General features: G+C 46.2%; 62 non-coding genes across 62 annotated transcripts; all 62 read left to right on the top strand.

The window, feature by feature from the left end:
• The first annotated feature begins 101 nt into the window (after positions 1–101).
• Positions 102–220, top strand: LOC145811084 (5S ribosomal RNA). The gene has a single exon (XR_014354636.1). It is a non-coding gene; the product is annotated as a 5S ribosomal RNA (ribosomal RNA).
• A 188-nt stretch (positions 221–408) lies between these two features.
• LOC145810910 (5S ribosomal RNA) lies at positions 409–527 on the top strand. Its single transcript, XR_014354462.1, has one exon. It is a non-coding gene; the product is annotated as a 5S ribosomal RNA (ribosomal RNA).
• Positions 528–714: 187 nt separating this feature from the next.
• LOC145810841 (5S ribosomal RNA) lies at positions 715–833 on the top strand. Its single transcript, XR_014354396.1, has one exon. It is a non-coding gene; the product is annotated as a 5S ribosomal RNA (ribosomal RNA).
• Positions 834–1,022: 189 nt separating this feature from the next.
• On the top strand, positions 1,023–1,141 carry LOC145811098 (5S ribosomal RNA). Its single transcript, XR_014354650.1, has one exon. It is a non-coding gene; the product is annotated as a 5S ribosomal RNA (ribosomal RNA).
• A 188-nt stretch (positions 1,142–1,329) lies between these two features.
• LOC145811506 (5S ribosomal RNA) lies at positions 1,330–1,448 on the top strand. The gene has a single exon (XR_014355046.1). It is a non-coding gene; the product is annotated as a 5S ribosomal RNA (ribosomal RNA).
• Positions 1,449–1,636: 188 nt separating this feature from the next.
• LOC145810799 (5S ribosomal RNA) lies at positions 1,637–1,755 on the top strand. Its single transcript, XR_014354354.1, has one exon. It is a non-coding gene; the product is annotated as a 5S ribosomal RNA (ribosomal RNA).
• Positions 1,756–1,941: 186 nt separating this feature from the next.
• LOC145808160 (5S ribosomal RNA) lies at positions 1,942–2,060 on the top strand. The gene has a single exon (XR_014351625.1). It is a non-coding gene; the product is annotated as a 5S ribosomal RNA (ribosomal RNA).
• Positions 2,061–2,248: 188 nt separating this feature from the next.
• On the top strand, positions 2,249–2,367 carry LOC145810909 (5S ribosomal RNA). The gene has a single exon (XR_014354461.1). It is a non-coding gene; the product is annotated as a 5S ribosomal RNA (ribosomal RNA).
• Positions 2,368–2,553: 186 nt separating this feature from the next.
• On the top strand, positions 2,554–2,672 carry LOC145811134 (5S ribosomal RNA). Its single transcript, XR_014354684.1, has one exon. It is a non-coding gene; the product is annotated as a 5S ribosomal RNA (ribosomal RNA).
• Positions 2,673–2,858: 186 nt separating this feature from the next.
• On the top strand, positions 2,859–2,977 carry LOC145809904 (5S ribosomal RNA). The gene has a single exon (XR_014353472.1). It is a non-coding gene; the product is annotated as a 5S ribosomal RNA (ribosomal RNA).
• A 187-nt stretch (positions 2,978–3,164) lies between these two features.
• On the top strand, positions 3,165–3,283 carry LOC145810355 (5S ribosomal RNA). Its single transcript, XR_014353926.1, has one exon. It is a non-coding gene; the product is annotated as a 5S ribosomal RNA (ribosomal RNA).
• A 187-nt stretch (positions 3,284–3,470) lies between these two features.
• On the top strand, positions 3,471–3,589 carry LOC145808171 (5S ribosomal RNA). Its single transcript, XR_014351636.1, has one exon. It is a non-coding gene; the product is annotated as a 5S ribosomal RNA (ribosomal RNA).
• Positions 3,590–3,775: 186 nt separating this feature from the next.
• On the top strand, positions 3,776–3,894 carry LOC145810563 (5S ribosomal RNA). Its single transcript, XR_014354127.1, has one exon. It is a non-coding gene; the product is annotated as a 5S ribosomal RNA (ribosomal RNA).
• Positions 3,895–4,081: 187 nt separating this feature from the next.
• Positions 4,082–4,200, top strand: LOC145810356 (5S ribosomal RNA). The gene has a single exon (XR_014353927.1). It is a non-coding gene; the product is annotated as a 5S ribosomal RNA (ribosomal RNA).
• Positions 4,201–4,387: 187 nt separating this feature from the next.
• Positions 4,388–4,506, top strand: LOC145811929 (5S ribosomal RNA). Its single transcript, XR_014355459.1, has one exon. It is a non-coding gene; the product is annotated as a 5S ribosomal RNA (ribosomal RNA).
• A 189-nt stretch (positions 4,507–4,695) lies between these two features.
• Positions 4,696–4,814, top strand: LOC145809990 (5S ribosomal RNA). Its single transcript, XR_014353557.1, has one exon. It is a non-coding gene; the product is annotated as a 5S ribosomal RNA (ribosomal RNA).
• Positions 4,815–5,003: 189 nt separating this feature from the next.
• Positions 5,004–5,122, top strand: LOC145811763 (5S ribosomal RNA). The gene has a single exon (XR_014355296.1). It is a non-coding gene; the product is annotated as a 5S ribosomal RNA (ribosomal RNA).
• A 189-nt stretch (positions 5,123–5,311) lies between these two features.
• LOC145811679 (5S ribosomal RNA) lies at positions 5,312–5,430 on the top strand. Its single transcript, XR_014355214.1, has one exon. It is a non-coding gene; the product is annotated as a 5S ribosomal RNA (ribosomal RNA).
• Positions 5,431–5,619: 189 nt separating this feature from the next.
• Positions 5,620–5,738, top strand: LOC145811686 (5S ribosomal RNA). The gene has a single exon (XR_014355222.1). It is a non-coding gene; the product is annotated as a 5S ribosomal RNA (ribosomal RNA).
• A 188-nt stretch (positions 5,739–5,926) lies between these two features.
• LOC145812128 (5S ribosomal RNA) lies at positions 5,927–6,045 on the top strand. The gene has a single exon (XR_014355653.1). It is a non-coding gene; the product is annotated as a 5S ribosomal RNA (ribosomal RNA).
• Positions 6,046–6,233: 188 nt separating this feature from the next.
• Positions 6,234–6,352, top strand: LOC145809330 (5S ribosomal RNA). Its single transcript, XR_014352856.1, has one exon. It is a non-coding gene; the product is annotated as a 5S ribosomal RNA (ribosomal RNA).
• Positions 6,353–6,539: 187 nt separating this feature from the next.
• LOC145811760 (5S ribosomal RNA) lies at positions 6,540–6,658 on the top strand. Its single transcript, XR_014355293.1, has one exon. It is a non-coding gene; the product is annotated as a 5S ribosomal RNA (ribosomal RNA).
• A 189-nt stretch (positions 6,659–6,847) lies between these two features.
• Positions 6,848–6,966, top strand: LOC145811747 (5S ribosomal RNA). The gene has a single exon (XR_014355280.1). It is a non-coding gene; the product is annotated as a 5S ribosomal RNA (ribosomal RNA).
• Positions 6,967–7,154: 188 nt separating this feature from the next.
• Positions 7,155–7,273, top strand: LOC145811794 (5S ribosomal RNA). Its single transcript, XR_014355327.1, has one exon. It is a non-coding gene; the product is annotated as a 5S ribosomal RNA (ribosomal RNA).
• Positions 7,274–7,461: 188 nt separating this feature from the next.
• On the top strand, positions 7,462–7,580 carry LOC145810553 (5S ribosomal RNA). The gene has a single exon (XR_014354117.1). It is a non-coding gene; the product is annotated as a 5S ribosomal RNA (ribosomal RNA).
• A 190-nt stretch (positions 7,581–7,770) lies between these two features.
• Positions 7,771–7,889, top strand: LOC145810182 (5S ribosomal RNA). The gene has a single exon (XR_014353754.1). It is a non-coding gene; the product is annotated as a 5S ribosomal RNA (ribosomal RNA).
• A 185-nt stretch (positions 7,890–8,074) lies between these two features.
• LOC145811498 (5S ribosomal RNA) lies at positions 8,075–8,193 on the top strand. Its single transcript, XR_014355038.1, has one exon. It is a non-coding gene; the product is annotated as a 5S ribosomal RNA (ribosomal RNA).
• A 186-nt stretch (positions 8,194–8,379) lies between these two features.
• On the top strand, positions 8,380–8,498 carry LOC145811548 (5S ribosomal RNA). The gene has a single exon (XR_014355088.1). It is a non-coding gene; the product is annotated as a 5S ribosomal RNA (ribosomal RNA).
• A 188-nt stretch (positions 8,499–8,686) lies between these two features.
• Positions 8,687–8,805, top strand: LOC145811765 (5S ribosomal RNA). The gene has a single exon (XR_014355298.1). It is a non-coding gene; the product is annotated as a 5S ribosomal RNA (ribosomal RNA).
• A 188-nt stretch (positions 8,806–8,993) lies between these two features.
• LOC145810827 (5S ribosomal RNA) lies at positions 8,994–9,112 on the top strand. Its single transcript, XR_014354382.1, has one exon. It is a non-coding gene; the product is annotated as a 5S ribosomal RNA (ribosomal RNA).
• Positions 9,113–9,299: 187 nt separating this feature from the next.
• On the top strand, positions 9,300–9,418 carry LOC145809900 (5S ribosomal RNA). Its single transcript, XR_014353468.1, has one exon. It is a non-coding gene; the product is annotated as a 5S ribosomal RNA (ribosomal RNA).
• A 189-nt stretch (positions 9,419–9,607) lies between these two features.
• Positions 9,608–9,726, top strand: LOC145811483 (5S ribosomal RNA). The gene has a single exon (XR_014355023.1). It is a non-coding gene; the product is annotated as a 5S ribosomal RNA (ribosomal RNA).
• A 188-nt stretch (positions 9,727–9,914) lies between these two features.
• LOC145811423 (5S ribosomal RNA) lies at positions 9,915–10,033 on the top strand. Its single transcript, XR_014354965.1, has one exon. It is a non-coding gene; the product is annotated as a 5S ribosomal RNA (ribosomal RNA).
• Positions 10,034–10,220: 187 nt separating this feature from the next.
• Positions 10,221–10,339, top strand: LOC145808183 (5S ribosomal RNA). Its single transcript, XR_014351648.1, has one exon. It is a non-coding gene; the product is annotated as a 5S ribosomal RNA (ribosomal RNA).
• A 183-nt stretch (positions 10,340–10,522) lies between these two features.
• Positions 10,523–10,641, top strand: LOC145810453 (5S ribosomal RNA). Its single transcript, XR_014354021.1, has one exon. It is a non-coding gene; the product is annotated as a 5S ribosomal RNA (ribosomal RNA).
• A 188-nt stretch (positions 10,642–10,829) lies between these two features.
• LOC145811353 (5S ribosomal RNA) lies at positions 10,830–10,948 on the top strand. Its single transcript, XR_014354896.1, has one exon. It is a non-coding gene; the product is annotated as a 5S ribosomal RNA (ribosomal RNA).
• A 187-nt stretch (positions 10,949–11,135) lies between these two features.
• LOC145811726 (5S ribosomal RNA) lies at positions 11,136–11,254 on the top strand. The gene has a single exon (XR_014355260.1). It is a non-coding gene; the product is annotated as a 5S ribosomal RNA (ribosomal RNA).
• Positions 11,255–11,442: 188 nt separating this feature from the next.
• On the top strand, positions 11,443–11,561 carry LOC145811120 (5S ribosomal RNA). Its single transcript, XR_014354671.1, has one exon. It is a non-coding gene; the product is annotated as a 5S ribosomal RNA (ribosomal RNA).
• Positions 11,562–11,750: 189 nt separating this feature from the next.
• LOC145811687 (5S ribosomal RNA) lies at positions 11,751–11,869 on the top strand. The gene has a single exon (XR_014355223.1). It is a non-coding gene; the product is annotated as a 5S ribosomal RNA (ribosomal RNA).
• A 188-nt stretch (positions 11,870–12,057) lies between these two features.
• Positions 12,058–12,176, top strand: LOC145812129 (5S ribosomal RNA). The gene has a single exon (XR_014355654.1). It is a non-coding gene; the product is annotated as a 5S ribosomal RNA (ribosomal RNA).
• A 189-nt stretch (positions 12,177–12,365) lies between these two features.
• Positions 12,366–12,484, top strand: LOC145809331 (5S ribosomal RNA). Its single transcript, XR_014352857.1, has one exon. It is a non-coding gene; the product is annotated as a 5S ribosomal RNA (ribosomal RNA).
• A 187-nt stretch (positions 12,485–12,671) lies between these two features.
• On the top strand, positions 12,672–12,790 carry LOC145811761 (5S ribosomal RNA). The gene has a single exon (XR_014355294.1). It is a non-coding gene; the product is annotated as a 5S ribosomal RNA (ribosomal RNA).
• Positions 12,791–12,979: 189 nt separating this feature from the next.
• On the top strand, positions 12,980–13,098 carry LOC145811372 (5S ribosomal RNA). The gene has a single exon (XR_014354915.1). It is a non-coding gene; the product is annotated as a 5S ribosomal RNA (ribosomal RNA).
• Positions 13,099–13,286: 188 nt separating this feature from the next.
• On the top strand, positions 13,287–13,405 carry LOC145811795 (5S ribosomal RNA). The gene has a single exon (XR_014355328.1). It is a non-coding gene; the product is annotated as a 5S ribosomal RNA (ribosomal RNA).
• A 189-nt stretch (positions 13,406–13,594) lies between these two features.
• LOC145809905 (5S ribosomal RNA) lies at positions 13,595–13,713 on the top strand. Its single transcript, XR_014353473.1, has one exon. It is a non-coding gene; the product is annotated as a 5S ribosomal RNA (ribosomal RNA).
• Positions 13,714–13,899: 186 nt separating this feature from the next.
• LOC145812200 (5S ribosomal RNA) lies at positions 13,900–14,018 on the top strand. Its single transcript, XR_014355726.1, has one exon. It is a non-coding gene; the product is annotated as a 5S ribosomal RNA (ribosomal RNA).
• A 189-nt stretch (positions 14,019–14,207) lies between these two features.
• On the top strand, positions 14,208–14,326 carry LOC145808194 (5S ribosomal RNA). The gene has a single exon (XR_014351659.1). It is a non-coding gene; the product is annotated as a 5S ribosomal RNA (ribosomal RNA).
• Positions 14,327–14,515: 189 nt separating this feature from the next.
• On the top strand, positions 14,516–14,634 carry LOC145808206 (5S ribosomal RNA). Its single transcript, XR_014351670.1, has one exon. It is a non-coding gene; the product is annotated as a 5S ribosomal RNA (ribosomal RNA).
• Positions 14,635–19,800: 5,166 nt separating this feature from the next.
• Positions 19,801–19,919, top strand: LOC145811005 (5S ribosomal RNA). Its single transcript, XR_014354555.1, has one exon. It is a non-coding gene; the product is annotated as a 5S ribosomal RNA (ribosomal RNA).
• Positions 19,920–20,107: 188 nt separating this feature from the next.
• On the top strand, positions 20,108–20,225 carry LOC145811542 (5S ribosomal RNA). The gene has a single exon (XR_014355082.1). It is a non-coding gene; the product is annotated as a 5S ribosomal RNA (ribosomal RNA).
• A 188-nt stretch (positions 20,226–20,413) lies between these two features.
• On the top strand, positions 20,414–20,532 carry LOC145811396 (5S ribosomal RNA). The gene has a single exon (XR_014354938.1). It is a non-coding gene; the product is annotated as a 5S ribosomal RNA (ribosomal RNA).
• A 188-nt stretch (positions 20,533–20,720) lies between these two features.
• On the top strand, positions 20,721–20,839 carry LOC145809205 (5S ribosomal RNA). Its single transcript, XR_014352707.1, has one exon. It is a non-coding gene; the product is annotated as a 5S ribosomal RNA (ribosomal RNA).
• Positions 20,840–21,027: 188 nt separating this feature from the next.
• LOC145811598 (5S ribosomal RNA) lies at positions 21,028–21,146 on the top strand. The gene has a single exon (XR_014355137.1). It is a non-coding gene; the product is annotated as a 5S ribosomal RNA (ribosomal RNA).
• A 187-nt stretch (positions 21,147–21,333) lies between these two features.
• Positions 21,334–21,451, top strand: LOC145812286 (5S ribosomal RNA). Its single transcript, XR_014355821.1, has one exon. It is a non-coding gene; the product is annotated as a 5S ribosomal RNA (ribosomal RNA).
• Positions 21,452–21,639: 188 nt separating this feature from the next.
• Positions 21,640–21,758, top strand: LOC145809895 (5S ribosomal RNA). The gene has a single exon (XR_014353463.1). It is a non-coding gene; the product is annotated as a 5S ribosomal RNA (ribosomal RNA).
• Positions 21,759–21,947: 189 nt separating this feature from the next.
• On the top strand, positions 21,948–22,066 carry LOC145811071 (5S ribosomal RNA). The gene has a single exon (XR_014354623.1). It is a non-coding gene; the product is annotated as a 5S ribosomal RNA (ribosomal RNA).
• A 186-nt stretch (positions 22,067–22,252) lies between these two features.
• LOC145811517 (5S ribosomal RNA) lies at positions 22,253–22,371 on the top strand. The gene has a single exon (XR_014355057.1). It is a non-coding gene; the product is annotated as a 5S ribosomal RNA (ribosomal RNA).
• Positions 22,372–22,558: 187 nt separating this feature from the next.
• On the top strand, positions 22,559–22,677 carry LOC145812177 (5S ribosomal RNA). Its single transcript, XR_014355703.1, has one exon. It is a non-coding gene; the product is annotated as a 5S ribosomal RNA (ribosomal RNA).
• A 188-nt stretch (positions 22,678–22,865) lies between these two features.
• LOC145810529 (5S ribosomal RNA) lies at positions 22,866–22,984 on the top strand. The gene has a single exon (XR_014354093.1). It is a non-coding gene; the product is annotated as a 5S ribosomal RNA (ribosomal RNA).
• Positions 22,985–23,172: 188 nt separating this feature from the next.
• On the top strand, positions 23,173–23,291 carry LOC145809724 (5S ribosomal RNA). Its single transcript, XR_014353286.1, has one exon. It is a non-coding gene; the product is annotated as a 5S ribosomal RNA (ribosomal RNA).
• Positions 23,292–23,478: 187 nt separating this feature from the next.
• Positions 23,479–23,596, top strand: LOC145811446 (5S ribosomal RNA). Its single transcript, XR_014354987.1, has one exon. It is a non-coding gene; the product is annotated as a 5S ribosomal RNA (ribosomal RNA).
• A 188-nt stretch (positions 23,597–23,784) lies between these two features.
• LOC145810481 (5S ribosomal RNA) lies at positions 23,785–23,903 on the top strand. The gene has a single exon (XR_014354048.1). It is a non-coding gene; the product is annotated as a 5S ribosomal RNA (ribosomal RNA).
• Positions 23,904–24,002: the final 99 nt, after the last annotated feature.

Here is a 24,002-nt window from a genome sequence, read left to right on the forward strand (position 1 = left end):
AAACTTCTCCCTTTTAAACCATTTCCAGATTATTCTGTTCCATTCAATTTCATGTTTTTCCCCGTCAACTGCTTAAAACAACAAAGTCGCGGTTAATCTTCGGGTGCGATCATACCAGCACTGATGCACCGGATCCCATCAGAACTCCGCAATTAAGCGTGCTTGGGCGAGAGTAGTACTAGGATGGGTGACCCCCTGTAAAGTCCTCGTGTTGCACCCCTTTTTCCACCCCCCCTCCCCTTTTTTTTTTCCCCGGACAGCCTGTCCGATTTTTAACCCATTCAATCACCTTCGCATCCTTTTCGACAAACTTCTCCCTTTTAAACCATTTCCAGATTATCTTGTTCCATTCAATTTCATTTTTTACCCCGTCTACTGCTTCAAACAGCAAAGTCTTGGTTAAGCTTCGGGTGCGATCATACCAGCACTAATGCACCGGATCCCATCAGAACTCCGCAATTAAGCGTGCTCGGGCGAGAGTAGTACTAGGATGGGTGACCCCCTGGGAAGTCCTCGTGTTGCACCGCTTTTTCCACCCCACTCCCCTTTTTTTTTTCCCCGGGCAGCCTGTCCGATTTTTAGCCCATTCAATCGCTTTCGCCTCCTTTTCGACAAACTTCTACCTTTTAAACCATTTCCAGATTATCCTGTTCCATTCAATTTCATTTTTTTCCCCGCCTACTGCTCAAAACAATAAAGTCGCGGTTAATCTTCGGGTGCGATCGTACCAGCACTAATGCACCGGATCCCATCAGAACTCCGCAGTTAAGCGTGCTTGGGCGAGAGTAGTACTAGGATTGGTGACCCCCTGGGAAGTCCTCGTGTTGCACCCCTTTTTCCACCACCCCTCCCCTTTTTTTTTTTCCCCGGACAGCCTGTCCGATTTTTAGCCCATTCAATCGCCTTCACCTCCTTTTCGAAAAACTTCTCCCTTTTAAACCATTTCCAGATTATCCTGTTCCATTCAATTTCATTTTTTTCCCCGTCTACTGCTTTAAACAATAAAGTCGCGGTTAATCTTCGGGTGCGATCATAGCAGCACTAATGCACCGGATCCCATCAGAACTCCGCAGTTAGGCGTGCTTGGGCGAGAGTAGTACTAGGATGGGTGACCCCCTGGGAAGTCCTCGTGTTGCACCCTTTTTTCCACCCCACTCCCCTTTTTTTTTTTTCCCCGGACAACCTGTCCGATTTTTAGCCCATTCAATCGCCTTCGCCTCCTTTTCGACAAACTTCTCCCTTTTATACCATTTCCAGATTAGCCTGTTCCATTCAATTTCATTTTTTTCCCCGTCTACTGCTTAAAACAACAAAGTCGCGATTATCTTCGGATGCGATCATACCAGCACTAATCCACCGGATCCCATCAGAACTCCGCAGTTAAGCGTGCTTGGGCGAGAGTAGTACTAGGATGGGTGACCCCCTGGAAAGTCCCCGTGTTACACCCCTTTTTCCACCCCCCCTCCCCTTTTTTTTTTCCCTGGTCAGCCTGTCCGATTTTTAGGCCATTCAATCGCCTTCGCCTCCTTTTCGACAAACTTCTCCCTTTTAAACCATTTCCAGATTATCCTGTTCCATTCAATTTCATTTTTTTCCCCGTCTACTGCTTCAAACAACAAAGTCGCGGTTAATCTTCGGGAGCGATCATACCAGCACTAATGCACCGAATCCCATCAGAACTCCGCAGTTAAGCGTGCTCGGGCGAGAGTAGTACTAGGATGGGTGACCCCCTGGGAAGTCCTCGTGTTGCACCCCTTTTTCCACCCCCCACCCCTTTTTTTTTTCCCCGGACAGCCTGTCCGATTTTTAGCCCATTCAATCGCCTTCGCCTCCTTTTCGACAAACTTCTCCCTTTTAAACCATTTCCAGATTATCCTGTTCCATTCAATTTCATTTTTTCCCCCGTCTATTGCTTAAAACAACAAAGTCGCGGTTATCTTCGGGTGCGATCATACCAGCACTAATGCACCGGATCCCATCAGAACTCCGCAGTTAAGCGTGCTTGGGCGAGAGTAGTACTAGGATGGGTGACCCCCTGGGAAGTCCTCGTGTTGCACCCCTTTTTCCACCCCCGCTCCCCTTTTTTTTTTCACCGGACAGCCTGTTCGATTTTTAGCCCAGTCAATCGCCTTCGCCTCCTTTTCGACAAACTTCTCCCTTTTAAACCATTTCCAGATTATCCTGTTCCATTCAATTTCATGTTTTTCCCCGTCAACTGCTTAAAACAACAAAGTCGCGGTTAATCTTCGGGTGCGATCATACCAGCACTAATGCACCGGATCCCATCGGAACTCCGCTGTTAAGCGTGCTTGGGCGAGAGTAGTACTAGGATGGGTGACCCCCTGGGAAGTCCTCGTGTTGCAGTCCATTTTCCACCCCCTCCCCTTTTTTTTTTCCCCGGACAGCCTGTCCAATTTTTAGCCCATTCAATCGCCTTCGCCTCCTTTTCGACAAACTTCTCCCTTTTAAACCATTTCCAGATTATCCTGTTCCATTCAATTTCATTTTTTTCCTCGTCTACTGCTTAAAACAATAAAGTCGCGGTTAATCTTCGGGTGCGATCATACCAGCACTAATGCACCGGATCCCATCAGAACTACGCAGTTAACCGTGCTTGGGCGAGAGTAGTACTAGGATGGGTGACCCCCTGGGAAGTCCTCGTGTTGCACCCATTTTTCCACCCCCTCCCCTTTTTTTTTTCCCCGGACAGCCTGTCCGATTTTTAGCCCATTCAATCGCCTTCGCCTCCTTTTCGACAAACTTCTCCCTTTTAAACCATTTCCATATTATCCGGTTCCATTCAATTTCATTTTTTTCCCCGTCTACTACTTAAAACAACAAAGTCGCGGTTAATCTTCGGGTGCGATCATACCAGCACTAATGCACCGGATCCCATCAGAACTCCGCAGTTAAGCGTGCTTGGGCGTGAGTAGTACTAGGATGGGTGACCCCCTGGAAAGTCCTCGTGTTGCACCCCTTTTTCCACCCCCCTCCCCTTTTTTTTTTCCCCGAACAGCCTGTCTGATTTTTAGCCCATTCAATCGTCTTCGCCTCCTTTTCGACAAACTTCTCCCTTTTAAACCATTTCCCGATTATCCTGTTCCATTCAATTTCATTTTTTTCCCCGTCTACTACTTAAAACAATAAAGTCACGGTTAATCTTCGGGTGCGATCATACCAGCACTAATGCACCGGATCCCATCAGAACTCCGCAGTTAAGCGTGCTAGGGCGAGAGTAGTACTAGGATTGGTGACCCCCTGGGAAGTCCTCGTGTTGCACCCCTTTTTCCACCCCCATCCCCTTTTTTTTTTTCCCGGACAGCCTGTCCGATTTTAAGCCCATTCAATCGCTTTCGCCTCCTTTTCGACAAACTTCTTCCTTTTAAACCATTTCCAGATTATCCTGTTCCATTCAATTTCATTTTTTTCCCCGTCTACTGCTTAAAACGATAAAGTTGCGGTTAATCTTCGGGTGCGATCATACCAGCACTAATGCACCGGATCCCATCAGAACTCCGCAGTTAAGCGTGCTTGGGCGAGAGTAGTACTAGGATGGGTGACCCCCTGGGAAGTCCTCGTGTTGCACCCCTTTTTCCTCCCCCCTCCCCTTTTTTTTTTTCCCCGGACAGCCTGTCCGATTTTTAGCCCTTCAATCGCCTTCGCCTACTTTTCGAATAACTTCTCCCATTTAAACCATTTCCAGATTATCCTGTTCCATTCAATTTAATTTTTTTCCCCGTCTACTGCTTAAAACAACAAAGTCGCGGTTATCTTTGGATGCGATCATACCAGCACTAATGCACCGGATCCCATCAGAACTCCGCAGTTAAGCGTGCTTGGGCGTGAGTAGTACTAGGATGGGTGACCCCCTGGAAAGTCCTCGTGTTGCACCCCTTTTTCCACCCCCCTCCCCTTTTTTTTTTCCCCGAACAGCCTGTCTGATTTTTAGCCCATTCAATCGTCTTCGCCTCCTTTTCGACAAACTTCTCCCTTTTAAACCATTTCCCGATTATCCTGTTCCATTCAATTTCATTTTTTTCCCCGTCTACTACTTAAAACAATAAAGTCACGGTTAATCTTCGGGTGCGATCATACCAGCACTAATGCACCGGATCCCATCAGAACTCCGCAGTTAAGCGTGCTAGGGCGAGAGTAGTACTAGGATTGGTGACCCCCTGGGAAGTCCTCGTGTTGCACCCCTTTTTCCACCCCCATCCCCTTTTTTTTTTTCCCGGACAGCCTGTCCGATTTTAAGCCCATTCAATCGCTTTCGCCTCCTTTTCGACAAACTTCTCCCTTTTAAACCATTTCCAGATTATCCTGTTCCATTCAATTTCATTTTTTTCCCCGTCTACTGCTTAAAACGATAAAGTTGCGGTTAATCTTCGGGTGCGATCATACCAACCCTAATGCACCGGATCCCATCAGAGCTCCGCAGTTAAGCGTGCTTGGGCGAGAGTAGTAGTAGGATGGGTGACCCCCTGGGAAGTCCTCGTTTTGCACCCCTTTTTCCACCCCCCCTCCCCCTTTTTTTTTTCCCCGGACAGCCTGTCCGATTTTTAGCCCATTCAATCGCCTTCGCCTCCTTTTCGACAAACTTCTCCCTTTTAAACCATTTCCAAATTATCCTGTTCCATTCAATTTCATTTTTTTCCCCGTCTACTGCTTAAAACAACAAAGTCGCGGTTAATCTTCGGGTGCGATCATACCAGCACTAATGCACCGGATCCCATCAGAACTCCGCAGTTAAGCGTGCTTGGGCGAGAGTAGTACTAAAATGGGTGACCCACTGGGAAGACCTCGTGTTGCACCCCTTTTTCCACCCCCCTCCCCTTTTTTTTTTTCCCCGGACAGCATGTCCGATTTTTAGCCCATTCAATCGCCTTCGCTTCCTTTTCAACAAACTTCTCCCTTTTAAACCATTTCCAGATTATCCTGTTCCATTCAATTTCATTTTTTTCCCCGTTCTACTGCCTAAAACAACAAAGTCGCGGTTAATCTTCGGGTGCGATCATACCAGCACTAATGCACCGGTTCCGATTAGAACTTCGCAGTTAAGCGTGCTTGGGCGAGAGTAGTACTAGGCTGGGTGACCCCCTGGGAAGTCCTCGTGTTGCACCCCTTTTTCCACTCCCCCTCCCCTTTTTTTTTTTTCCCGGACAGCCTGTCCGATATTTAGCCCATTCAATCGCCTTTGCCTCCTTTTCGACAAACTTCTCCCTTTTAAACCATTTCCAGATTATTCTGTTCCATTCAATTTCATTTTTTTCCCCATCTACTGCTTAAAACAATAAAGCCGCGGTTAATCTTCGGGTGCGATCATACCAGCCCTAATGCACCGGATCCCATCAGAACTACGCAGTTAAGCGTGCTTGGGCGAGAGAAGTAGTAGGATGGGTGACCCCCTGGGAAGTCCTCGTGTTGCACCCCTTTTTCCACCCCCCCTCCCTTTTTTTTTTTTCCCCGGACAGCCTGTCCGATTTTTAGCCCATTCAATCGCCTTCGCCTCCTTTTCGACAAACTTCACCCTTTTAAACCATTTCCAGATTATCCTGTTCCATTCAATTTCATTTTTTTCACCGTCTACTACTTAAAACAATAAAGTCGCGGTTAATCTTCGGGTGCGATCATACCAGCACTAATGCACCTGATCCCATCAGAACTCCGCAGTTAAGCGTGCTTGGGCGAGAGTAGTACTAGGATGGGTGACCCCCTGGGAAGTCCTCGTCTTGGACCCCTTTTTCCACCCACCCTCCCCTTTTTTTTTTCCCCGGACAGCCTGTCCGATTTTTAGCCCATTCAATCGCCTTCGCCTCCTTTTCGACAAACTTCTCCCTTTTAAACCATTTCCAGATTATCCTGTTCCATTCAATTTCATTTTTTTCCGCGTCTACTGCTTAAAACAATAAAGTCGCGGTTATTCTTCGGGTGCGATCATACCAGCACTAATGCACCGGATCCCATCAGAACTACGCAGTTAACCGTGCTTGGGCGAGAGTAGTATTAGGATGGGTGACCCCCTGGGATGTCCTCGTGTTGCAACCCTTTTTCCACCCCCCATCCCCTTTTTTTTTTTCCCGGACAGCCTGTCCGATTTTAAGCCCATTCAATCGCTTTCGCCTCCTTTTCGACAAACTTCTCCCTTTTAAACCATTTCCAGATTATCCTGTTCCATTCAATTTCATTTTTTCCCCCGTCTACTGCTTAAAACAATAAAGTCGCGGTTAATCTTCGGGTGCGATCATACCAGCACTAATGCACCGGATCCCATCAGAACTCCGCAGTTAAGCGTGCTTGGGCGAGAGTAGTACTAAAATGGGTGACCCCCTGGGAAGACCTCGTGTTGCACCCCTTTTTCCACCCCCCTCCCCTTTTTTTTTTCCCCGGACAGCATGTCCGATTTTTAGCCCATTCAATCGCCTTCGCCTCCTTTTCAACAAACTTCTCCCTTTTAAACCATTTCCAGATTATCCTGTTCCATTCAATTTCATTTTTTTTCCCGTCTACTGCTTAAAACAACAAAGTCGCGGTTAATCTTCGGGTGCGATCATACCAGCACTAATGCACCGGATCCGATTAGAACTTCGCAGTTAAGCGTGCTTGGGCGAGAGTAGTACTAGGCTGGGTGACCCCCTGGGAAGTCGTCGTGTTGCACCCCTTTTTCCACCCCCCCTCCCCTTTTTTTTTTTCCCCGGACAGCCTGTCCGTTTTTTAGACCATTCAATCGCCTTCGCCTCCTTTTCGACAAACTCCTCCCTTTTAATCCATTTCCAGATTATCCTGTTCCATTCAATTTCATTTTTTTCCCCGTCTACTGCTTAAAACAATAAAGTCGCGGTTAATCTTCGGGTGCGATCAGACCAGCACTAATGCACCAGATCCCATCAGAACTACGCAGTTAAGCGTGCTTGGGCGAGAGTAGTACTAGGACGGGTGACCCCCTGGGAAGTCCTCGTGTTGCACCCCATTTTCGACCCCCCCTCTCCTTTTTTTTTTCCCCGGACAGCCTGTCCGATTTTTTGCCCATTCAATCGCCTTCGCCTCCTTTTCGACAAACTTCTCCCTTTTAAACCATTTCCAGATTATCCTGTTCCATTCAATTTCATTTTTTTCCCCGTCTACTGCTTAAAACAACAAAGTCGCGGTTAATCTTCGGGTGCGAAAATACCAGCACTAATGCACCGGATCCCATCAGAACTCCGCAGTTAAGCATGCTTGGTCGAGAGTAGTACTAGGATGGTTGACCCCCTGGGAAGTCCTCGTGTTGCACCCCTTTTTACACCCCCCCTCCCCTTTTTTTTTTCCCCGGACAGCCTTTCCGATTTTTAGCCCATTCAGTCTCCTTCGCCTCCTTTTCAACAAACTTCTCCCTTTTAAACCATTTCCAGATTATCCTGTTCCATTCAATTTTATTTTTTTCCCCGTTTACTGCTTAAAACAACAAAGTCGCGGTTAATCTTCGGGTGCGATCATACCAGCACTAATGCACCGGATCCCATCATAACTCCGCAGTTAAGCGTGCTTGGGCGAGAGTAGTACTAGGATGGGTGACCCCCTGGGAAGTCCTCGTGTTGCACCCCTTTTTCCACCACCCCTCCCCGTTTTTTTTTTCCCCCGGACAGCCTGTCCGATTTTTAGCCCATTCAATCGCCTTCGCCTCCTTTTCGACAAACTTCTCCCTTTTAAACCATTTCCAGATTATCCTGTTCCATTCAATTTCATTGTTTTCCCCGTCTACTGCTTAAAACAACAAGGTCGCGGTTAATCTTCGGGTGCGATCATACAAGCACTAATGCACCGGATCCCATCAGAACTCCGCAGTTAAGCGTGCTTGGGCGAGAGTAGTACTAGGATGGGTGACCCCCTGGGAAGTCCTCGTGTTGCACCCCTTTTTCCTCCCCCCTCCCCTTTTTTTTTTTTCCCGGACAGCTTGTCCGATTTTTAGCCCTTCAATCGCCTTCGCCTACTTTTCGAATAACTTCTCCCATTTAAACCATTTCCAGATTATCCTGTTCCATTCAATTTCATTTTTTCACCGTCTACTGCTTAAAACAACAAAGTCGCGGTTATCTTCGGATGCGATCATACCAGCACTAATGCACCGGATCCCATCAGAACTCCGCAGTTAAGCGTGCTTCGGCGTGAGTAGTACTAGGATGGGTGACCCCCTGGAAAGTCCTCGTGTTGCACCCCTTTTTCCACCCCCTCCCCTTTTTTTTTTCCCCGAACAGCCTGTCCGATTTTTAGCCCATTCAATCGCCTTCGCCTCCTTTTCGACAAACTTCTCCCTTTTAAACCATTTCCAGATTATCCTGTTCCATTCAATTTCATTTTTTTCCCCGTCTACTACTTAAAACAATAAAGTCCCGGTTAATCTTCGGGTGCGATCATACCAGCACTAATGCACCGGTTCCCATCAGAACTCCGCAGTTAAGCGTGCTAGGGCGAGAGTAGTACTAGGATTGGTGACCCCCTGGGAAGTCCTCGTGTTGCAACCCTTTTTCCACCCCCCATCCCCTTTTTTTTTTTCCCGGACAGCCTGTCCGATTTTAAGCCCATTCAATCGCTTTCGCCTCCTTTTCGACAAACTTCTCCCTTTTAAACCATTTCCAGATTATCCTGTTCCATTCAATTTCATTTTTTCCCCCGTCTACTGCTTAAAACAATAAAGTCGCAGTTAATCTTCGGGTGCGATCATACCAACCCTAATGCACCGGATCCCATCAGAACTCCGCAGTTAAGCGTGCTTGGGCGAGAGTAGTAGTAGGATGGGTGACCCCCTGGGAACTCCTCGTTTTGCACCCCTTTTTCCACCCCCCCTCCCCTTTTTTTTTTCCCCGGACAGCCTGTCCAATTTTTAGCCCATTCAATCGCCTTCGCCTCCTTTTCGACAAACTTCTCCCTTTTAAACCATTTCCAGATTATCCTGTTCCATTCAATTTCATTTTTTTTCCCGTCTACTGCTTAAAACAACAAAGTCGCTGTTAATCTTCGGGTGCGATCATACCAGCACTAATGCACCGGATCCCATTAGAACTTCGCAGTGAAGCGTGCTTGGGCGAGAGTAGTACTAAAATGGGTGACCCCCTGGGAAGACCTCGTGTTGCACCCCTTTTTCCACCCCCCTCCCCTTTTTTTTTTCCCCGGACAGCATGTCCGATGTTTAGCCCATTCAATCGCCTTCGCCTCCTTTTCAACAAACTTCTCCCTTTTAAACCATTTCTAGATTATCCTGTTCCATTCAATTTCATTTTTTTCCCCGTCTACTGCTTAAAACAAAAAAGTCGCGGTTAATCTTCGGGTGCGATCATACCAGCACTAATGCACCGGATCCCATTAGAACTTCGCAGTTAAGCGTGCTTGGGCGAGAGTAGTACTAGGATGGGTGACCCCCTGGGAAGTCCTCGTGTTGCACCCCTTTTTCCACCCCCCTCCCCTTTTTTTTTTTTCCCCGGACAGCCTGTCCGTTTTTTAGACCATTCAATCGCCTTCGCCTCCTTTTCGACAAACTCCTCCCTTTTAATCCATTTCCAGATTATCCTGTTCCATTCAATTTCATTTTTTTCCCCGTCTACTGCTTAAAACAATAATGTCGCGGTTAATCTTCGGGTGCGATCATACCAGCACTAATGCACCAGATCCCATCAGAACTACGCAGTTAAGCGTGCTTGGGCGAGAGTAGTACTAGGACGGGTGACCCCCTGGGAAGTCCCCGTGTTGCACCCCATTTTCCACCCCCCCTCTCCTTTTTTTTTTCCCCGGACAGCCTGTCCGATTTTTTGCCCATTCAATCGCGTTCGCCTCCTTTTCGACAAACTTCTCCCTTTTAAACCATTTCCAGATTATCCTGTACCATTCAATTTCATTTTTTTCCCCGTCTACTGCTTAAAACAACAAAGTCGCGGTTAATCTTCGGGTGCGATAATACCAGCACTAATGCACCGGATCCCATCAGAACTCCGCAGTTAAGCATGCTTGGTCGAGAGTAGTACTAGGATGGTTGACCCCCTGGGAAGTCCTCGTGTTGCACCCCTTTTTACAGCCCCCTCCCCTTTTTTTTTTCCCCGGACAGCCTTTCCGATTTTTAGCCCATTCAGTCTCCTTCGCCTCCTTTTCAACAAACTTCTCCCTTTTAAACCATTTCCAGATTATCCTGTTCCATTCAATTTTATTTTTTTCCCCGTCTACTGCTTAAAACAACAAAGTCGCGGTTAATCTTCGGGTGCGATCATACCAGCACTAATGCACCGGATCCCATCAGAACTCCGCAGTTAAGCGTGCTTGGGCGAGAGTAGTACTAGGATGGGTGACCCCCTGGGAAGTCCTCGTGTTGCACCCCTTTTTCCACCCCCCCTCCCCTTTTTTTTTTCCCCGGACAGCCGATTTTTAGCCCATTCAATCGCCTTCGCCTCCTTTTCGACAAACTTCTCCCTTTTAAACCATTTCCAGATTATCCTGTTCCATTCAATTTCATTTTTTTCCCCGTCTACTGGTTAAAACAACAAAGTCGCGGTTAATCTTCGGGTGCGATCATACCAGCACTAATGCGCCGGATCCCATCAGAACTCCGCAGTTAAGCGTGCTTGGGCGAGAGTAGTACTAGGATGGGTGACCCCCTGGGAAGTCCTCATGTTGCACCCCTTTTTCCACACCCCCTCTCCTTTTTTTTTTCCCCGGACAGCCTGTCCGATTTTTAGCCCATTCGATCGCCTTCGCCTCCTTTTCGACAAACTTCTCCCTTTTAAACCATTTCCAGATTATCCTGTTCCATTCAATTTCATTTTTTTCCCCGTCTACTACTTAAAACAATAAAGTCGCGGTTAATCTTCGGGTGCGATCATACTAGCACTAATGCACCGGATCCCATCAGAACTACGCTGTTAAGCGTGCTTGGGCGAGAGTAGTACTAGGATGGGTGACCCCCTGGGAAGTCCTCGTGTTGCACCCCTTTTTCCACCCCCCCTCCCCTTTTTTTTTTCCCCGGACAGCCTGTCCGATTTTTAGCCCATTCAATCGCCTTCGCCTCATTTTCGACAAACTTCTCCTTTTAAACCATTTCCAGATTATCCTGTTCCATTCAATTTCATTTTTTTCCCCGTCTACTCCTTAAAACAATAAAGTCGCGGTTAATCTTCGGGTGCGATCATACCAGCACTAATGCACCGGATCCCATCAGAACTCCGCTGTGAAGCGTGCTTGGGCGTGAGTAGTACTAGGATGGGTCACCCCCTGGGAAGTCCTCGTGTTGGACCCCTTTTTCCACTCCCCCTCCCCTTTTTTTTTTTGCCGGACAGCCTGTCCGATATTTAGCCCATTCAATCGCCTTTGCCTCCTTTTCGACAAACTTCTCCCTTTTAAACCATTTCCAGATTATCCTGTTCCATTCAATTTCATTTTTTTCCTCGTCTACTGCTTAAAACAATAAAGTCGCGGTTAATCTTCGGGTGCGATCATACCAGCACTAATGCACCGGATCCCATCAGAACTACGCAGTTAAGCGTGCTTGGGCGAGAGAAGTAGTAGGATGGGTGACCCCCTGGGAAGTCCTCGTGTTGCACCCCTTTTTCCACCCCCCCTCCCTTTTTTTTTTTTCCCCGGACAGCCTGTCCGATTTTTAGCCCATTCAATCGCCTTCGCCTCCTTTTCGACAAACTTCACCCTTTTAAACCATTTCCAGATTATCCTGTTCCATTCAATTTCATTTTTTTCCCCGTCTACTACTTAAAACAATAAAGTCGCGGTTAATCTTCGGGTGCGATCATACCAGCACTAATGCACCTGATCCCATCAGAACTCCGCAGTTAAGCGTGCTTGGGCGAGAGTAGTACTAGGATGGGTGACCCCCTGGGAAGTCCTCGTCTTGGACCCCTTTTTCCACCCACCCTCCCCTTTTTTTTTTCCCCGGACAGCCTGTCCGATTTTTAGCCCATTCAATCGCCTTCGCCTCCTTTTCGACAAACTTCTCTCTTTTAAACCATTTCCAGATTATCCTGTTCCATTCAATTTCATTTTTTTCCGCGTCTACTGCTTAAAACAATAAAGTCGCGGTTATTCTTCGGGTGCGATCATACCAGCACTAATGCACCGGATCCCATCAGAACTACGCAGTTAACCGTGCTTGGGCGAGAGTAGTATTAGGATGGGTGACCCCCTGGGATGTCCTCGTGTTGCAACCCTTTTTCCACCCCCCATCCCCCTTTTTTTTTTTCCCGGACAGCCTGTCTGATTTTAAGCCCATTCAATCGCTTTCGCCTCCTTTTCGACAAACTTCTCCCTTTTAAACCATTTCCAGATTATCCTGTTCCATTCAATTTCATTTTTTCCCTCGTCTACTGCTCAAAACAATAAAGTCGCGGTTAATCTTCGGGTGCGATCATACCAGCACTAATGCACCGGATCCCATCAGAACTCCGCAGTTAAGCGTGCTTGGGCGAGAGTAGTACTAAAATGGGTGACCCCCTGGGAAGACCTCGTGTTGCACCCCTTTTTCCACCCCCCTCCCCTTTTTTTTTCCCCCGGACAGCATGTCCGATTTTTAGCCCATTCAATCGCCTTCGCCTCCTTTTCAACAAACTTCTCCCTTTTAAACCATTTCCAGATTATCCTGTTCCATTCAATTTCATTTTTTTCCCCGTCTACTGCTTAAAACAAAAAAGTCGCGGTTAATCTTCGGGTGCGATCATACCAGCACTAATGCACCGGATCCGATTAGAACTTCGCAGTTAAGCGTGCTTGGGCGAGAGTAGTACTAGGCTGGGTGACCCCCTGGGAAGTCGTCGTGTTGCACCCCTTTTTCCACCCCCCCTCCCCTTTTTTTTTTTCCCCGGACAGCCTGTCCGTTTTTTAGACCATTCAATCGCCTTCGCCTCCTTTTCGACAAACTCCTCCCTTTTAATCCATTTCCAGATTATCCTGTTCCATTCAATTTCATTTTTTTCCCCGTCTACTACTTAAAACAATAATGTCGCGGTTAATCTTCGGGTGCGATCATACCAGCACTAATGCACCAGATCCCATCAGAACTACGCAGTTAAGCGTGCTTGGGCGAGAGTAGTACTAGGACGGGTGACCCCCTGGGAAGTCCTCGTGTTGCACCCCATTTTCGACCCCCCCTTTCCTTTTTTTTTTCCCCGGACAGCCTGTCCGATTTTTTGCCCATTCAATCGCCTTCGCCTCCTTTTCGACAAACTTCTCCCTTTTAAACCATTTCCAGATTATCCTGTTCCATTCAATTTCATTTTTTTCCCCGTCTACTGCTTAAAACAACAAAGTCGCGGTTAATCTTCGGGTGCGAAAATACCAGCACTAATGCACCGGATCCCATCAGAACTCCGCAGTTAAGCATGCTTGGTCGAGAGTAGTACTAGGATGGTTGACCCCCTGGGAAGTCCTCGTGTTGCACCCCTTTTTACACCCCCCCTTCCCTTTTTTTTTTTCCCCGGACAGCCTTTCCGATTTTTAGCCCATTCAGTCTCCTTCGCCTCCTTTTCAACAAACTTCTCCCTTTTAAACCATTTCCAGATTATCCTGTTCCATTCAATTTTATTTTTTTCCCCGTCTACTGCTTAAAACAACAAAGTCGCGGTTAATCTTCGGGTGCGATCATACCAGCACTAATGCACCGGATCCCATCAGAACTCCGCAGTTAAGCGTGCTTGGGCGTGAGTAGTACTAGGATGGGTGACCCCCTGGAAAGTCCTCGTGTTGCACCCCTTTTTCCACCCCCTCCCCTTTTTTTTTTCCCCGAACAGCCTGTCCGATTTTTAGCCCATTCAATCGCCTTCGCCTCCTTTTCGACAAACTTCTCCCTTTTAAACCATTTCCAGATTATCCTGTTCCATTCAATTTCATTTTTTTCCGCGTCTACTGCTTAAAACAATAAAGTCGCGGTTATTCTTCGGGTGCGATCATACCAGCACTAATGCACCGGATCCCATCAGAACTACGCAGTTAACCGTGCTTGGGCGAGAGTAGTATTAGGATGGGTGACCCCCTGGGATGTCGTCGTGTTGCACCCCTTTTTCCACCCCCCCTCCCCTTTTTTTTTTTCCCCAGACAGCCTGTCCGATTTTTAGCCCATTCAATCGCCTTCGCCTCCTTTTCGACAAACTTCTCCCTTTTAAACCATTTCCAGATTATCCTGTTCCATTCAATTTCATTTTTTTCCGCGTCTACTGCTTAAAACAATAAAGTCGCGGTTAATCTTCGGGTGCGATCATACCAGCACTAATGCACCGGATCCCATCAGAACTCCGCAGTTAAGCGTGCTTGGGCGAGAGTAGTACTAGGATGGGTGACCCCCTGGGAAGTCCTCGTGTTGCACCCCTTTTTCCACCACCCCTCCCCTTTTTTTTTTTTCCCGGGACAGCCTGTCCGATTTTTAGCCCATTCAATCGCCTTTGCTCCTTTTCGACAAACTTCTCCCTGTTAAACCATTTCTAGATTATCCTGTTCCATTCAATTTCATTTTTTTCCCCTTCTACTGCTTAAAACAACAAAGTCGCGGTTAATCTTCGGGTGCGATCATACCAGCACTAATGCACCGGATCCCATCAGAACTCCGCAGTTAAGCGTGCTTGGGCGAGAGTAGTACTAGGATGGGTGACCCCCTGGGAAGTCCTCGTGTTGCACCCCTTTTTCCTCCCCCCTCCCCTTTTTTTTTTCCCCCGGACAGCCTGTCCGATTTTTAGCCCATTCAATCGCCTTCGCCTCCTTTTCGACAAACTTCTCCCTTTTAAACCATTTCCAGATTATCCTGTTCCATTCAATTTCAGCTGAAACTCCATGAGCAGAATTATCCCACACATGATCTGGAATTAGCAGCAGTAGTCTTTGCTTTAAAGATATGGAGACATTATTTGTACGGTAGCACCTGTGCGGTATACACTGATCATAAAAGTCTCAAGTACCTTTTCACTCAGAAAGAATTAAATATGCGGCAACGACGGTGGTTGGAACTTTTGAAAGATTATGACCTGCAGATTCATTATCATCCTGGTAAAGCCAACACAGTTGCAGATGCGCTTAGTCGGAAAAATATGGGGATTTCAGCAGATATGGCGAGTATGGTTACAGGACAAAAGGACTTAGTAATCGAATTGGATAAGGAAGAATTGAACCTTGTGTTACATGGTCAAAAAGCCCTAATAGCAGCGATAGTAGCACAACCAACCTTATTGGAAGAGATTAAAGTGCACCAAATGGAAGATGAAACTTTGAGGAAGATACATGATGAGTTCGAAACAAAACCAAAACCGGGATTCAGTGTGGTAGATTCAGTGCTCAAATTTCAAAACCGACTATGCGTTCCCAATGTGATGAGTCTTAAACAAAAATTGATGGAGGACGCGCATACCTCAAGGTTCTCAATGCACCCAGGGAGTACTAAAATGTACCGAGATTTAAAGCAGAATTTTTGGTGGCCATGTATGAAGAAGGAGATTGCGGAGTTTGTTTCTAAGTGCTTGCAATGCCAACAAGTAAAAGCGGAGCATCAAAGACCTGCCGGATTATTGCAACCTCTTCCCATCCCAGAATGGAAATGGGAACATTTGACTATGGATTTTGTTATGGGGTTACCACGGACTCCTCGAGGTATGAATTCAATTTGGGTCATTGTGGACCGATTAACTAAGTCCGCCCACTTTTTGCCAGTAAAAACTCAGTATAACGCGGATACATTAGCAGAGATTTATGTAAATGAAATTGTGAGGCTTCATGGTGTTCCGGTCTCGATTGTGTCAGACAGAGATCCTAAGTTTGTTTCTAGATTCTGGCAAAGTTTACAGGAAGCAATGGGTACAGAATTAAAGTTCAGCACAGCTTTCCATCCTCAGACCGACGGTCAATCTGAGAGGACGATACAGACTCTTGAGGATATGCTCCGAATGTGTGTGCTAGATTTTCAAGACAGTTGGGAAACCCATCTCCCGTTGATAGAATTTGCGTATAATAATAGTTACCATTCGAGCATAGCCATGGCACCTTATGAAGCTTTGTATGGAAGACCATGCCGTTCTCCCGTGTGCTGGGCTGAAGTTGGGAATAAATCCTTATTAGGGCCTGAAATTGTTCAGTTGACTACTGAAAAAGTTCACGTTATTCAGGAAAGGTTGAAAACTGCTCAAAGTAGGCAGAAAAGCTATGCTGATAACCGACAGAGAGATTTGGAATTTGACGTGGATAGCTATGTTTTCGTGAAAGTCACTCCGATGAAAGGGCACCCAAGATTCGGAAAGAAAGGTAAGTTGACACCCCGGTATGTCGGTCCTTTTCAAATTCTGGAAAAAGTGGGTCCGGTAGCTTACCGAGTTGCCCTTCCACCACATATGAGTCAAGTGCATAACGTGTTTCATGTCTCTATGCTTCGTGGGTACCTTCCGGATCCGTCACATGTTATTGACTACCATCAAATTGAGTTGAACGACAAGTTGATTTATGAGGAAAAACCAATTCGCATTTTGGACCGACAAGTAAAACAATTACGAACCCGTGAGATTCCAATGGTAAAAGTTGAGTGGCAAGAACATTACGGAATCGACACAACATGGGAAAGAGAGGAGGAAATGCAACATCAATACCCACACCTGTTCCAACCCTAAGGTAACCCAAGTTTGGAGGACCAAACTTATTTAAGGGGGGGAGAGTGTAATAACCCGACCCTCGTACATGATTTCTTAAATGTTTACTGTGTAGCTCCGTGAAAAATTATGATTAAGGAAGTGAAATCCATGTCTATGAATGTCTATCTGTCTCACAAGGAAACTATCTGTCACCATCAACGCGTTTGAATTAGAAATTGGAAGCCTTAACAGCTTAATTAGCTGAAATTGATTATATATCCGTAATCAGCATAATTTTTAGATAATATTAAGCATGTTCGTGAAATTTTAATTTTGGAATGATTAAACGATTCATTTTTGTCTTATATGCCTTACTTATGCCTTACTTATATATATATATATATCTCTAAGCCTTTAGGAGCCTTGATCAAAAAACAAACAAACGTGAATACCATTTTTGGGGGAAAAGAGGAGAAATCGGGGGAGAAGGGATTCCACAAGGAAGCTTGGCAAAATTGTTAGAGGTGTAGGATTGAATTCAAGGTAAGCTCAAATCCTTCTTGCTATGGCCACTTAGAGTTTGTATTGATGTGTATGTTTGATTCATGTCTAATTCATGCATGAATGATGAGGGTTTCTCTTACTTGGTTGCTTAGGCATCTAGATTTGGGTGTGGTATGAAAGTATACTTCAATCTATGGTTTTCTATCATCACTTCATGGAATTATGTATATATCATGTGTTATGTTTCAAAGATATGAAAGAACTTGAATTCAAGAGTGGAATTAGAGAGGGAGATGACTTTTTAAAGCTCCTAATCTTGCTTAATTTATGATACTCAAGGTAGAATTCATGTTATAGTGAAGTTAGGTGAGTATATTGCATTAACCTAACCTTGGGTTGCATGTAAAAATGGAATGAATACCTGGTTGGGACTCGAATGAAGGTCCAGAATTTCAGAAAATTCGCTTGGTCCGCTCGAGCGTAGGAAAGCCCGCTCGAGCGGGAAAAACCACCTCTCAGCAGTTTTGTGCAATTTACAGTCCGCTCGAGCGGCCAAAGTTACGCTCGAGCGGAGGACTCATTTTCAAGAAAAATTAAATGTTTGTTCAGCTTTGAGTGCTTGTTTCTCTGGTATTTTTTTTTAGAATGTTTTACAGATGATTTTAAAGTGGTTGTAAGCATGCAAGGTGTAAGACTCAGGAAATGCTTTATAAAAAAGAGAGACTAATGTATTACTTGTGTGCAGGGCACATTCCAGAAGAAAGCAACACGCCATCTCAACACTGTGAGTAGTAGTACTTATGTTATGTTATGCAATCATGTTAATGTCTCAAGCATGTAATGCTCTTATGCATGTTTAAGATATGTTAATGTTATATGTAAAGAAAAGCATTGACAAGGGCTATATGCCATTTTCAAGGGCCGTGTGCCACAAGTTTCAAGTACATTTTCAAGGGCCATGTGCCACAAGTTTCAAGTATATATTCAAGGGCTTCGTGCCATCATGTTTCAAGGGCTTATAGCCACAAGCTTATGTCACGGGAATAGGCCTAGGGCCATTATGAGCTAAATGCAGAATCAGACAAATCATGTGCATGCTACATCTTTTTATGTATTGATGTATTTAAGCTTCAAGTCAGACGTCTTTTATTATGTATTACTACTCATTGAGCTCGGCTCACTCTCTATTATGTCTGTTTCTGTAGGTTATCAGTCAGGGGGTCAGTCCTAACTTTGACGCTGTCCCTTTTGTCAACCTTTACATGTTCAGGCACCATACCAGGCCATTTATTTTTGTGAAGCTGCTAAGATATGGGTCTGCTTTTGAGAGCCACCTATGGGTGTTGTACTTAACTTTTATATTTCTTTTGTTATGCCCAATTATCGGGCTAGGACTGTAAATGTATATGTTATACACGATACCCAAGGATAAAATTTTAAACTTTATCCGCTTTTGATGGTGTATGTAATGCATGAGATCCTGGCATATTAGAAATAACTCAATGGAGTATGCTTGTATTTTTTTTGTTATATTAATATTTTATGCTTCCGATAAGGCCCCGTACGGTGTGTACACCAGTTTGTATGACAGGTCTTGCTTAGGTCATGCCCAAACCTTTAGGGGCAGGTGTAGGGCGTGACAGTGGTATCAGAGCACGAGTTGCTATCTCACACACGGATCCATTGAGCTGTAGGGTGTCTAGAAAGGATTTAGGCCTCATGCATGACATCCTAAACATATAAGACAAGTTCGATGGCAACATTAAGTGTACTCTGATAATACTAACCATGTCGCATTATGTCTATAGTATTGAATTAATTGTTGTGTAGATCATGGTGAGAACGAGGACAGAAGATGTGGAAGATGCCACCTCAGCACGACTGGATAGGATGGAAAAGATGCTTATGGAAATGGCAGAGACCTTACGGCAACAACAGCAACAGCCTCCCCAACAGCCGCCACCACCACCAGTACCCCCACCTGTAGTGCAAGATTTTCATGCTGAAGACCGAACTATCACCCTCACTAAGGAGTTTAAAAAGATGAAACCGCCAACCTTCAAAGGAGGAATAGAACCGATGAAAGCTGAGGCCTGGGTATTGGGCATAGAGAAGTTATTTGAAGTTTTTCCCTGCACCGAAGCTCAAAAGGTACAACTAGCGGCCTTCACTCTTGAAGACGAGGCACGGAGGTGGTGGATGCTTACGAGGACAATCCATCCAGAGTTAACATGGGATAGATTTTTGGGGCTATTTTATGATAAATATTTCCCCCAAAGCATGCGGGACAAAAAGGTGACAGAATTCGAAACTCTCAGACAAGGGAACAAGACTGTTGCTGAGTATGAGGCCCAATTTGCAGAGTTAGCCCGGTATGCACCGCATATGGTGGACACAGATTATAAAAAGGCACGAAAATTTGAAGGGGGCTTACGGGGTGCCATCTTGGATCGAGTCAATATGTTAAAGTTGCCTACCTACGTAGATGTGCTGGAGAGGGCTGTTATAGCTGAGGGAAACCTTGCTGGGAAGTCCTCGTGTTGCACCCCTTTTTCCCCCCCTCCCCTTTTTTTTTTCCCCGGACAGCCTGTTCGATTTTTAGCCCAGTCAATCGCCTTCGCCTCCTTTTCGACAAACTTCTCCCTTTTAAACCATTTTCAGATTATCCTGTTCCATTCAATTTCATGTTTTTCACCGTCTACTGCTTAAAACAACAAAGTCGCGGTTAATCTTCGGGTGCGATCATACCAGCACTAATGCACCGGATCCCATCAGAACTCCGCAATTAAGCGTGCTTGGGCGAGACTAGTACTAGGATGGGTGACCCCCTGGAAAGTCCTCGTGTTGCACCCCTTTTTCCACCCCCCCTCCCCTTTTTTTTTTCCCCGGACAGCCTGTCCGATTTTTAACCCATTCAATCACCTTCGCCTCCTTTTCGACAAACTTCTCCCTTTTAAACCATTTCCAGATTTTCCTTTTCCATTCAATTTCATTTTTTTCCCCGTTTACAGCTTAATACAACAAAGTCACGGTCAATCTTCGGGAGGGATCATACCAGCACCAATGCACCGGATCCCATCAGAACTCCGCAGTTAAGCGTGCTTGGGCGAGAGTAGTACTAGGATGGGTGACCCCCTGGAAGTCCTCGTGTTGCACCCCTTTTGCCACCCCCCCTCCCCTTTTTTTTTTTCCCCGGACAGCCTGTCTGATTTTTAGCCCATTCAATCGCCTTCGCCTCCTTTTCGACAAACTTCTCCCTTTAAACCATTTCCAGATTATCCTGTTCCATTCAATTTTATTTTTTTCCCGGTCTACTGCTTAAAACAACAAAGTCGCGATTAATCTTCTGGTGCGATTATACCAGCACTAATGCACCGGATCCCATCAGAACTCCGCAGTTAAGCGTGCTTGGGAGAGAGTAGTACTAGGATGGGTGACCCCCTAGGAAGTCCTCATGTTGCACCCCTTTTTCCACCCCCCCTCCCCTTTTTTTTTCCCCGGACATCCTGTCCGATTTTTAGCCCATTCAATCGCCTTCGCCTCCTTTTCGACAAATTTCTCCCTCTTAAACCATTTCCAGATTATCCTGTTCCATTCAATTTCATTTTTTTGCCCCGTCTACTGCTTAAAACAACAAAGTCCCGGTTAATCTTCGGGTGCGATTATACCAGCACTAATGCACCGGATCCCATCAGAACTCCGCAGTTAAGCGTGCTTGGGCGAGAGTAGTACTAGGATGGGTGACCCCCTGGGAAGTCCTCGTGTTGCACCCCTTTTTCACCCCCCCTCCCCTTTTTTTTTTTCCCCGGACAGCCTGTCCGATTTTTAGCCCATTCAATCGCCTTCGCCTCCTTTTCGACAAACTTCTCCCTTTTAAACCATTTCCAGATTATCCTGTTCCATTCAATTTCATTTTTTTCCCCGTCTACTGCTTAAAACAACAAAGTCGCGGTTAATATTTGGGTGCGATCATAACAGCACTAATGCACCGGATCCTATCAGAACTCCGCAGTTAAGCATGCTTGGGCGAGAGTAGTACTAGGATGGGGGACCCCCTGGGAAGTCCTCGTGTTGCACCCCTTTTTCCACCCCCCTCCCCTTTTTTTTTTCCCCGGACACCCTGTCCGATTTTTAGCTCATTCAATCGCCTTCGCCTCATTTTCGACAAACTTCTCCCTCTTAAACCATTTCTAGATTATCCTGTTCCATTCAATTTCATTTTTTTCCCCGTCTACTGCTTAAAACAACAAAGTCACGGTTAATCTTCGGGTGCGATCATACCAGCACAAACGCACCGAATCCCATCAGAACTCCGCAGTGAAGCGTGCTTGGGAGAGAGTAGCACTAGGATGGGTGACCCCTGGGAAGTCCTCGTGTTGCACTCCTTTTCCCACACCCCCTCCCCTTTTTTTTTTCCCCGGACAGCCTGTCTGATTTTTAGCCCATTCAATCGCCTTCGCCTCCTTTTCGACAAACTTCTCCCTTTTAAACCATTTCCAGATTATCTTGTTCCATTCAATTTCATTTTTTTCCCCGTCTACTGCTTAAAACAACAAAGTCGCGGTTAATCTTCGGGTGCGATCATACCAGCACTAATGCACCGGATCCCATCAGAACTCCGCAATTAAGCGTGCTTGGGCGAGAGTAGTACTAGGATGGGTGACCCCCTGGGAAGTCCTCGTGTTGCACCCCTTTTTCCACCCCCCCTCCCCTTTTTTTTTTTCCCCGGACAGCATGTTCGATTTTTAGCCCAGTCAATCGCCTTCGCCTCCTTTTCGACAAACTTCTCCCTTTTAAACCATTTCCAGATTATCCTGTTCCATTCAATTTCATGTTTTTCACCGTCTACTCCATCAAACAACAAAGTCGCGGTTAATCTTCGGGTGCGATCATACCAGTACTAATGCACCGGATCCCATCAGAACTCCGCAATTAAGCGTGCTTGGGCGAGAGTAGTACTGGGATGGGTGACCCCCTGGAAAGTCCTCGTGTTGCACCCCTTTTTCCACCCCCCTCTCTTTTTTTTTTCCCCGGACAGCCTGTCCGATTTTTAACCCATTCAATCACCTTCGCCTCCTTTTAGACAAACTTCTCCCTTTTAAACCATTTCCAGATTATCCTTTTCCATTCAATTTCATTTTTTTCCCCGTCTACAGCTTAATACAACAGAGTCGCGGTTAATCTTCGGGAGCGATCATACCAGCACTAATGCACCGGATCCCATCAGAACTCCGCAGTTAAGCATGCTTGGGCGAGAGTAGTACTAGGTTGGGTGACCCCCTAGGAAGTCCTCGTGTTGCACCACTTTTTCCACCCCCCATCCCTTTTTTTTTTCCCCGGACAGCCTGTCCGATTTTTAGCCCATTCAATCGCCTTCGCCTCCTTTTCGACAAACTTCTCCCATTTAAACCATTTCCAGATTATCCTGTTCCATTCAATTTCATTTTTTTCCCCATCTACTGCTTAAAACAACAAAGTTGCGGTTAATCTTCTGGTGCGATTATACCAGCACTAATGCACCGGATCCCATCAGAACTCCGCAGTTAAGCGTGCTTGGGAGAGACTAGTACTAGGATGCGTGACCCCCTAGGAAGTCCTCGTGTTGCACCCATTTTTCCACCCCCCCTCCCCTTTTTTTTTTCCCCGGACATCCTGTCCGATTTTTAGCCCATTCAATCGCCTTCGCCTCCTTTTCGACAAACTTCTCCCTCTTAAACCATTTCCAGATTATCCTGTTCCATTCAATTTCATTTTTTTCCCCGTCTACTGCTTAAAACAAAAAAGTCGCGGTTAATCTTCGGGGGCGATCATACCAGCACTAATGCACCGGATCCCATCAGAACTCTGCAGTTAAGCGTGCTTGGGCGAGAGTAGTACTACGATGGGTGACCCCCTGGGAAGTCCTCGTGTTGCACCCCTTTTTCCACCCCCCCTCCCCTTTTTTTTTTCCCCGGACAGCCTATCCGATTTTTAGCCCATTCAATCGCCTTCGCCTCCTTTTCGACAAACTTCTCCCTTTTAAACCATTTCCAGATTATCCTGTTCCATTCAATTTCATTTTTTTCCCCGTCTACTGCTTAAAACAACAAAGTCGCGGTTAATATTTGGGTGCGATCATACCAGCACTAATGCACCGGATCCCATCAGAACTCCGCAGTTAAGCATGCTTGGGCGAGAGTAGTACTAGGATGGGTGACCCCCTGGGAAGTCCTCGTGTTGCACCCCTTTTTCCACCCCCCTCCCCTTTTTTTTTTCCCCGGACAGCCTGTCCGATTTTTAGCTCATTCAATCGCCTTCGCCTCATTTTCGACAAACTTCTCCCTCTTAAACCATTTCCAGATTATCCTGTTCCATTCAATTTCATTTTTTTCCCCGTCTACTGCTTAAAACAACAAAGTCACGGTTAGTCTTCGGGTGCGATCATACCAGCACTAACGCACCGGATCCCATCAGAACTCCGCAGTGAAGCGTGCTTGGGCGAGAGTAGCACTAGGATGGGTGACCCCTGGGAAGTCCTCGTGTTGCACTCCTTTTTCCACACCCCCTCCCCTTTTTTTTTTCCCCGGACAGCCTGTCTGATTTTTAGCCCATTCAATCGCCTTCGCCTCCTTTTCGACAAACTTCTCCCTTTTAAACCATTTCCAGATTATCTTGTTCCATTCAATTTCATTTTTTTCCCCGTCTACTGCTTAAAACAACAAAGTCGCGGTTAATATTCGGGTGCGATCATACCAGCACTAATGCACCGGATCCCATCAGAACTCCGCAATTAAGCGTGCTTGGGCGAGAGTAGTACTAGGATGGGTGACCCCCTAGGAAGTCCTCGTGTTGCACCCCTTTTTCCACCCCCCCTCCCCTTTTTTTTTTCCCCGGACAGCCTGTCCGATTTTTAGCCCATTCAATCGCCTTCGCCTCCTTTTCGACAAACTTCTCCCT

The sequence above is a fragment of the Camellia sinensis genome, chromosome 14, assembly GCF_055761805.1.
Source record: "Camellia sinensis isolate YWXY chromosome 14, ASM5576180v1, whole genome shotgun sequence".
NCBI lineage: Eukaryota > Viridiplantae > Streptophyta > Magnoliopsida > Ericales > Theaceae > Camellia > Camellia sinensis.